General features: G+C 42.9%; 1 protein-coding gene across 4 annotated transcripts in view; it reads left to right on the top strand.

Annotated features, from left to right (window-relative positions):
• Positions 1 to 2,509: 2,509 nt before the first annotated feature.
• VEPH1 (ventricular zone expressed PH domain containing 1) overlaps positions 2,510 to 9,847 on the top strand; it is a 215,166-nt gene continuing 207,828 nt past the window's right edge. Inside the window, exon 1 of one of the 4 annotated variants that reach the window (XM_024740169.1) lies at positions 2,510 to 2,619. The gene's annotated coding sequence lies outside the window, so the exon portion shown is untranslated. Of the gene's footprint in view, positions 2,620 to 2,654; positions 2,825 to 6,598; positions 6,686 to 9,847 lie in introns of those variants that run through there. The other 3 variants (XM_024740170.1, XM_024740167.1, XM_024740168.1) reach the window with 3 other exon arrangements.

Genomic DNA, 9,847 nt, shown 5'->3' with positions numbered 1-9,847 from the left:
TCTGAGAGTGAGTCTGTCAGCAAGATGGAGTCCCATATAACATTAGGTAATCATGGGAGTAACCTTCCACCATCTTTGCCGTATTCTATTTCTTAGAAGCAAGTCACAAGTTCCACTCACACTCAAGGGGAGAAAATTACACAGGGCATGAACATCAGAAAACGGATCATTGAGGGTCACCTTAAGATCTGCCCACCACATATAATAAAGAATGTGGAGAACACAGAATGGACAGGATCTAGGATGTGACAGGGTCATTGTATGTGAGCCTTGTGGCTTGTGGGATATTAGTTCCCTGACCAGGGATCGAACCCACGTGCCCCCTGCCCTCGCAGTGGAAGCGCAGAGTCCTAACCACTGGACTGCCAGGGAATTCCCACTACCACATTTTTAAAATCAAAGTATTTTTTATTTTAATGAAATAGACAATAAACCTAGCCCCAGGTCCTTATTCTCCTTTTCCTAAAACAAACGAACAAACCAAAAAAACAAACAAACAAACTCTTGCAGTTCAAGCCATGTGTTATTTTGCTGAGCTAAAAGGAAGTTCCTGGACCTGTGTGAATTTCTGTGTTTCTAATGGACTCTTGCAAACCTGGGAGACTGAACACAGAAATGGTATACCTGAAGCAGTGTGAGTGGTTTCAGGTAAGAAAAAGAAATCATCCAGGAATTCTCAGTGTTTATATATAATTTACACATTTAAAGCCATTTTAAAATTTATATATGTTCTGTAAAGGAAGCATCTTAGTTTGACTGTGGTTAGAGATTCTTTATTTCAAGTTTGCCAAGGGAGTGTGGGAAGGGGTGGAAGTTGTGCAGAAACAGGGGAGGGGGGAGAGCAATACTCTGTGAAACTAATTACCCAAAGGAATTTATGAAAATTGTACATGGATGGATGGATTCCATGATTAGGTTTATTAAGGTCACATAGTACGTGACTAGGATCCACCAAACAAGTTTAGGTGGTTAAAGTGGAAATATTTGGGGAAGTTAACATATAATTGTTTAAAAAGAATTAATTTGGAATGTCCCAGTTTCAAGTACACTGAATGACTACATTCCTTGTAGGCCTTTCCTGTCTCTAACTGTTGTCTGTGGAAGCCTGTGGTTGTCACTGAAGAGGCCCGTTTGACAGAGGTGGTTGTCCACTTCCTTTGCAAGGAGCTGCCCTGTGGGGACCCAGGAGAGCCCATCCACAAACCTGTCTTCAGCTGATTCTGTCCCGTAAAACTTTTTCAAAACAAATGGCAGAAAACCCAACCTAAAATCACTTAAGCTATAAAGGCTTACAGTGAAGGGTGGATCTTGCCAATATCAGAAGCAGCTGGTTTAAGAGCTTAAACAAAGTCACAAGATTTGTTTTTTGGTGGCAAGAGCAACCAGACCTTATATCACATCATCAAGTCTAGCAGGAAAGACTCTGTCCCCCCAAAGCCAAACAATCATCTTTATCTTGACTTTCATTGGGCTGGAAGGGGTCATACACCTCCCCTAAATTAATCACTATGGTTAGGAGAATCCAATTCTCTGATTGGCTAAGATCCAACCTGTTTATGTAAATCAACTCTATCTAAAGGACATCATTTCCAAGGAAAATTTGGGTATAGTTTTTACCAGAAGTAGGATGAGTGGATGTTGGGCAGTAAACACAGAAGAAAGTCCTCTTCATCCCATGAGAATGCCTTTTAACTGAGCCAGCAATTTATTTACGTGGTAGCATGATTGCCAATGGCATGGAAACATTGATATCTGTGCAACTTGTACAGTTGTACAACTTACATCTTATTCTCCCCACCACACTGCCCCACCACACTCACATACTTCATTTGACTGAAAGCTCTAGTTAGAAGAGGCTCAGAAATATTCCATTGCTTTGTGTGCAGGCAAAATCTCAGATCAATAAGTGTAGAAAGCCCATGTCATGTACATAAGGGGAGAGAAGTGCCTCCAGATACAACAATCCACTGGGTACCACCAATTAATTTATGCATTAGAGGTTTGAAGAGCACTCTCCTTAAAGGAGAGAGAGAGATGTAAGGATATGTAGGACTGCTTGTAAGGGATCCTCAGTGTATTAGCCCTGAGAAGAGGAGTTCCATATTTGGATGGTAAGAGGAAGTGAATTAGAAATTTGGATGGGCACAAGAAGGGACAGTGCTGGCTTGGAAAGATCTCTAGTGCTACTAGATGCTTCATTCAGTTGTTCAGGGTTTCACTAGCAATACTAATATAGTTAGATTGTTTGCTCATTGAGACTAGTTATTTTCCTTCTCTTGTGGTATTTTTCTTCTATCATATTTGGCTTAAATACTATCTCATTCCACTACATTCCTCCCTCCACCCCTCCCCAGACCTTTTCACTGATGCCTGCCTGATAAAAGGCCCCACATCTGATATTAACCTAAAAGTTCCTTGATTCCTTAGAGTGAGCTATTCATTAACAGCACCTAAATTACTGGTTGTTAGGCAAATCTAATTCTTTTCAATCTACGGATCTGCTCCGAGAGGCTTCTGTAAATCTACTGCAGAAATAAGTGAAGCTTTGTGCCAGTTGTTAGCACTAAGCAGAAGTTTGAAAGAGGGAGGAGAAGTTACTCATTTGCTCGATTCAGCATGGTGAGTCCAGGGGAGGGAATCAAGTGTACCTCAGGCTTGACAAGCAGCTCAGGAAAACACGGCTGCTGCCTGCCGACAGGACAGAACCAGGCAGGGGCGACTGGGCTGCTTCTGAGCATGGTCGTGGGTTCCTGCCGAATTGCTCTAAAGATCAAGCATTTTTCCATCTATTTCCTATGATGGCCAGAGTTTCCTGTGCTAAGAGGTATGGCTGTCTTCTTTCCTGTCCTTTTGTTCAGCAAAAACAAAAGCTAATTAAAGTAAACGTCAGAAGAGGTACTGGGGCAAGGAGTGGGCTTCGGGACTGGGGCAGAGAAACTTCCAGCGGCTGTGGCTGATTATGCAGATAAAGTGCATTTGGGAGCTGTGTGTCTAGCCATGTACGCGTGCTTTTCAGTTATTATGATAAAAAAAAAAAGCAACCTCTCTGTGGGTTATTAAAACATGTCTCTAGGCCTCTGGAGCAGAAAACTGTGCTTCTAGATTCACAGAATGTGCATTTTTGTTTTACTCCATAATAGTCTAGGCTCATTTCTATTCCATACTTTTGTTTACCTCAAGAAACATTTTGCAACCAGCAAAGAAACTGGCTCTGCCTATCATTTTCAAAGAAAATTCAGAAGCATCATTACAATCACTGGGTAGGACAGTCACCATTATTGTTTGTTGTTGCTGTCATTTTTTTCCCTTGATGTTTCAGATACCTTACAAATCATAACTGAATCTAGCCACTTTTTTGTTTTTCAAATACATATTTAAATTGCTATAGTACTCAACTGCTGAATTCCATGACATTTATATATGTTTTCAATTTAAAGAAAATACTTAGGGCATTATTTGAATTGGTCATGCAGTTGTTTAATATATGAAATTTAAATGTAAATAAAGATACATTTAACATTGAATTTTCCTTGTAACTTGCAACTCTGGATATGTTCTCTGGAAAAGCAAACCCAGAAAATTGGAATTAAAATTTTTTTGGTGAGATTTGTATCAATTCCAGAGCAAACGTGTCTTGTGAAGTCCAAATTTACAAATAAAAATTGATACACCTTGAAATCATTATGACAGGTCACAAATTCTTGGTTTAGAAAGTTTGCTAGATGTTTCCTTCATTCCTGATGAAATGTTTCCTATCTATTTGTGTTCTCATAAGTTGCAATACACTTTCAAAATTAAGTAGAATTTTTTGAGCTCTTGCCTAAACAGGTCACCAAACCTATTTTTTGTATGCGCCTATGATCACAAGGCTGCTACAAACTTAGACTGTATGAGTTCTAGCAAAAACACCAAGGGTTGAGTCCTTTAGCATCATTTGGAATAACCCAGCCTCAAAGGCTTTCAGTAGGAGTGAAGTGTAGCAACATGTCACAGCAGAGGGAGCCAAGAGACGCCCAGGGAACAATAGACATCTTGTGGGAAGGGCTGAAATGTATGCGGCCCATTCCCATGGGAACGCCTGTAGTTCTTTCACACTGTGTGAGAAAGATGCTCCTTGAAAAGGATCTTTAATCCTTTCTTTCAAGGGAAAATCTGAGAACTTTATTGAAAGTTTCTAGAACCCAAATGGGTCTAAGTTAGTCACTGGGTATTTTAAACACAGGTGAATAAAATGAGAATTTTTGGATGCACAGAAGTGTTGTCCAAAGCATAATGTAAATAAATATTGCTATTCTAGAATTGTCTGAAGTGAAGAAACCAGAGAATACCCTAACCTGGGGTTGGAAGCTAGAGGCTCATTTCTTCAGAATAACTTGGCTTCCTGAGACAGTTATGTTTATTGAAATCCCCCCAAAAGTGGTATCCCAATAGCTGGGCGAGTACGTCCTCTGGTTCAAGTGTGTTTTCATTTAGCAGAATCTACTGATGCATAATAGAGTAAACCAGCAATGTCTTATTAGCCCCCATTCAGCGTAGGTCACCTTGAAAAGTCATAAAGAACTTTTCCCTCTGGTGCCCTGGAGGGTATAATACCCTCCCTCCTTCCTAATAAACATGGGAGTGAGCGTGACACTTAAGTAGAAAGCTCAGGTATTTGGATTACCTGGCCACAAAAAGTCTGAGATACATTGTATTTCAGTCCATATCCGCTCTCTGAAAAAATTCACTGTTACTGTTTGGCCATGGTGGGGACAGCATCACAGTAAAGCTGTCTCTCCAAGAGAACAAAACAAGTTTGCCAAGAAATCAACAGGGACACATACAAGATAGTGTATGAACTGCCCAGATTTAAGACTGGGGGAGAGTACAACTAGGATATAAATATGACACAAATGGGAAAGACCTAGGCATCTTTAACGCTGTGAATTCAATGTCAGGTAGCAGTACAGTCATCGTTAGCATTTACAGGGTATGGCATGGGGACATATAGACAGGAGAATGACCTACAAGAATAATGATATTATTAAGGATATGATTGCTGTCACTCTTCGTGTGGTTGCTATACGCCAGATCTGTGTGAAATGCTTTACATAATCTCTTGAAACCTCCCAACAACCCACATCACCATCCTCAGGTGTAAATAAGGAACCTGAGGCTCAGGGAGGTTGATTAATCTGCCCAGGTTTATACTGCAGGTAACGGCAGAGCTGAGCCCAGATGTGTCCACGTCCCCCCGCACTTACCACTCTGCTCTTCTTACTGGGTCCCCATACTCTGTCCAATTCTGGACCCTAAGCTCATTTAAAAATGAAAGAAATTGAATAAAAACTAGTGATAAGTACCGTGAATGATGAATAGAGGATGAAGAAGAGGGAAGACTAAAGAAATACAGTCTATTCCAATAAAAGGAAATAGAATACAGCTACTGTATCAGAAAATTATCAGTGAGAGAATACACCTTCTCACGGATGACTAGGTTCTCTATTTTTATAAAGTAAACTCTTTAAGGGGACAGTCCTCCTCATGTGGATGGCATAAAAATAGATTGACCACCAAGTGTTTAGGAAGATTTAAGAGGTTATTCTCCTGAAGCATATGACCTGGTTCAGTGGCAGGTGTGTGGCCACCCTGAGCACCCACCTTTATGGGGTAGCACCACTGGGGAGACGCCTGCAGTGTTCACATCTTGGTGATCATGCAGATGATTTTATCTGCAGCACAGCTTTTTGTGCACTTTGTCAGCAGATAGGTGACTCCATGGGACGAGCAGACCTACTATAGGAACAGACAAGCTAGGGGTAGAGAATAATATAGTTTAAAACATGATTTAAAGATGTGTCACTAACTTTTGAAACAGTAAGGAAGGGTTTCGGTACCTTTTTCTCCTCTGCAGTATCAACAGATGAAGCAGTATCAACATTTTCTCTGAGTATTGCTGCAATATTTAAAGTACCAATCTAAGTCTGATCCAAGAATCTCCCAGCAAATAAAGAGGGAAAAAACAGGGTATGCATCTTTGTTGAGTGAGTTTGTTCTGTTTATTAGCAACTTCCTGCATCCTGAAACTTTCAACAATGTTGATCTAGAGGCAAAGCAAAAGGATGACTTCTTTAGGAGCTGTGACTCTTCCTGAACAAACTCTCAGTGTTTCACACTCTGTACGTGAAATCTCGAGGGCGAGGGAAGTGTTAATTAAGCTGCAATTCTCCTCCCTTCCGGGGAGGGGAGGGGGGTGGATGTTGAGAAATGGCTCCGATAGCCGTCCCATTCACCTGCTTGAGTTCCTATTGAAACCGTGTTATCTGGGTGGCTTTTTTTTTTTTCCCCCTCCATTCTTCTCAGGGAAAGTATAGATTTTCATGAACACAGGCAGTTTTGTTTTCGCTGTTAAAAACAACTCCACTTTACTGGAGCAGGCTTTCTGTTTCACCCCAGGAAACAGAGCGTTTCACTCAGAGGTAACTCTCCACTGGGTGAGGCGCAGCCTGTCACCTGACCAGCTCCAGAGCTGCCAGTGGCATTCCTAGAATTCTTGAACCCGGCACCGCAATGAACAACTTCAGGTTCACTGAGCTGAGTAGATTCCACTCCCTGTGCCCTTGGAGTCCGCTGCCCGAGTCTCCCACCCAGTCTCAAAATAGACCGTTGAGTAGCAGCAAGTGCGCCTTTGAGGAGTAGCACGCAGGTAAAGCGCGTTTGTGGGGGACAGCTGGGACTCCCCGAAATGTGTTGCGCATGGTTCAGAATAATTTCTCTTTTTGGGGTGTCTGTTTCTCCATACAGAAACCCGACTTGTCAGTCAACATCTGCTTAAAAAATGTAGACTGAATAATGAGAACCTGGGCGTCAGATTAGGGAATGAAATTAGGAGGGCCAAAGGCGGGGATGAAAAGGAATTTTATAAGGCAGTTTTTGTAACATAGAAAGTAGAAGATTTGGAGGCTGACCTACTTGGATGTGAATCTTGGCTCTGTGTGTAACCTGGGGCATGATGTTTAACCTCACCAGTCCTGTTTCCTCTTTGGTAATCATATCTACCTGCAGGGTTGATGGGAGAACTGAGAAGAAAGTGTCTAGTGAAGAACTTGGTACATAGGAAGTATCCTAGTGTGTGTACATACACGTGCTTGTGTGTGTACGGTGGATGCATATGTACACCTACATATAGGCCACAGGACTATGACATTCATAAGAGTACGAAGTTTCTCAGAAGATGAGGTAAAATTTGATCTGGCTCTAACCTTCTGGGCTGTTGCAAACAGAGCAGCAAGAGAAGCCAGACACCTGAGCAAAACATTGACTGGAGCTGCTGAAAAATAAATAACATGCCCTGTTGATTCTTATCCAGGAAAGGGAGGACTGGATAAGGATGCAGGGTGCTCTTTAAATGAGGACAGATGGAAGGGAGGCGCTCAATAATTACCATGCACAGTCATGTATGTACCTACACACAGTCCTGAGAGGGGCTTTGTCCTGGGAGACCAAGTGCTTTCAATCCTGACTCTGCAACTTACTCTCCAGGTCCCCCTGGACTGCTTGTTTTCCTCTCTGGACATCAGTTTCTCATCGCGTGGAATTGTTGTGAGAATTCAGTGACTTGTTATGTGGGAAACTCTCAAGAGTAGTGCCTGACACATGGTAAACACCCACTAAACATCAGCTGGTGGTGTCATTATTTTACAAAGTGCTCTTTTGTGTGTTACCTGCTTTGATCTTCAAAACAACCTGATGAGGTAGATGAGGTGTGCCTTACACACGTTTTGCAGATGAGAAAACTGAGGCTTGGGGAAGGGCAGAGCATGAACCAAAGGCCCCATGACCGCTGACCGGCTGGGCTGGAACTTGAATCTGGGGCCCCAGACAAGCAGGTGGCTTAGTATGTACTCAGCACACGTGCACTGAATGAAACCTGAAAGTTCTGGCTAAACACCATTTCCTCCACAGACCCATTCCTTGTCATCTTGCCCTAGGAGAGATCTCTCTCTCCCTCGTACTTCCCCAAACTTCCTTTTGTAGTACCTCGGCGACTTTTCTCTGGGTCATCCTTGTAATGTAGAATGTTTGGTCCAAGTCTCCTCTCTCCCTCCTCCACCCCTGGATGTGTGAAAGTTTTCATGTATGGCTATGTGTTGAATAACAGTGTCGCACATGGTGGACACACAAGAGTAACAGCTGCAGTTGGAAGCATGAGCGTGGGACTCCACCCCAGGTGTCACTGCAAGTGTGAAAGGAAAAGAAGGAGCCCAGGAGAACCCTGTGGGTGCTCCTCTCCCCCAGCATGTATTTCTGCTCCTTCTCGAGTTCCAGCTTGCGAAGCTCTGCTATGTCTGGGGCAGCTCAATCTGCTTCCAGAAGTGCCTGACCAACAAGCTGACTGGTCGAGGTGAAGTAATTTCCATCCAATACCTTATTTTCCTGAATATTATTTCACGGAGACTCTGTCATTGCAAATACCTGGGTGGGGGAGGGCGAGGGGAGCGGGGGAAAATTCAGGAAAACACTGCCCTAATTTTTCTTATAGATATTGTAATTCACCCCTCCACATTTGCCAGGATGCAAAGGTCCTTTGTAGGATCCTCACTCTCCTCTCTCCCCATCCCCTGAAACCTTCCCCACCCCTCTCGTTCTTTTCTCATCCTCTAAGCCTCTCTTCCTTGTGACTCTCCTGCTCTCTGGTTGGCCTAAATCCCAAGGTGTAGATGGACAAGGATGCAGGGTCAGTGTAGGAGGCAAGAGGAATTCATCTTCTTGCTTTATGACCCTACCCATATCTTCATCCTCAAATGTTACTAATGGGGTTTCTACTCCCAATGGTAGCTTCACGTGGAGCCTTACGTGTCATCATCGGTCCACAGCAGTTATCGACTGGGAGCCCAGCACTGGAGTCTCTGGGTCCAAATCCCAGCTCTCTAATCTACTAGCTGTGTGGCTTAGACAAGTTATTTAATGCCGTGTGTTCCTCACCTGTAAAATAGGAATGAAATAGCCTCATACAGTTGTTATGAGGATTAAATGAGTTAATGTTTACAAAGCATCCAGGATCTGGCATATAGACAAGCATATGTAAGTATTGGGTGTCATTTTTCTAAAGCTGGTAGGTAGTGCAGAAGTTGCATGTAGGCAACACTACCCTTGAAATCTCTCCAACGGCCTGTAAATTGCACCGTTTGGAATACTACAGATAGCTTCTTCAGTTAGGTGCCTGATGAGGGATTTGGCTTGTGTTTAGAGAGCATGTTGTATGGAGAGTATGTATCTTTAAACTTTAAAAGTGCTTTCAGCACAGAGAGGTGCTGCCACAGTGATAGCTCACGGGGGGACACCCAAGGGAGCAGCAGACTTTCCCTTTTCACACTCATTCTGGGGAACACATTCAGACTGAAATGCTGGGCAGAATCGCTTATGTTACATAAATCACTCTCAGCTCTCACTCTTGGAACAAGTGGCTGCATTTGTAAGTTACCTGTATGTATGAGGTGACTCCACTCCAACGTAAACTTGGGGGGAACCCACTGGCCTGAGATCAGGAGAAGAGCACTGCCACAGCTACTGTGAGGCCTCGAAGAAGTCTTAAACCTCCCTGGTTATGAAATGATTGCTAAGGTCTCTACCAGTGCAAATGGTCTATGGTTTTATTAGGCCCAGAAAGGAGCTGATGAGAATAATCAGTTATTTAATTGGTACCATTGCCTTACTCTCTGTGGGCTGTTAATTAAGTAAGAACTACAATGGGACTTTATTATTTCAACTTTGGGAATAGAGGGAGGATTGCCCGATCCTAAAACCCTTCCTCTTTAGCCTTCATTGCAACGTTCTCACCTTCAAGCTCTGTGTTCAAGTTCACGCT

The sequence above is a fragment of the Neophocaena asiaeorientalis genome, unplaced genomic scaffold (assembly GCF_003031525.2).
Source record: "Neophocaena asiaeorientalis asiaeorientalis breed wild unplaced genomic scaffold, Neophocaena_asiaeorientalis_V1.1 scaffold50, whole genome shotgun sequence".
Classification (NCBI taxonomy): domain Eukaryota; kingdom Metazoa; phylum Chordata; class Mammalia; order Artiodactyla; family Phocoenidae; genus Neophocaena; species Neophocaena asiaeorientalis.
This window is presented reverse-complemented; position numbering and strand designations above follow the sequence as displayed.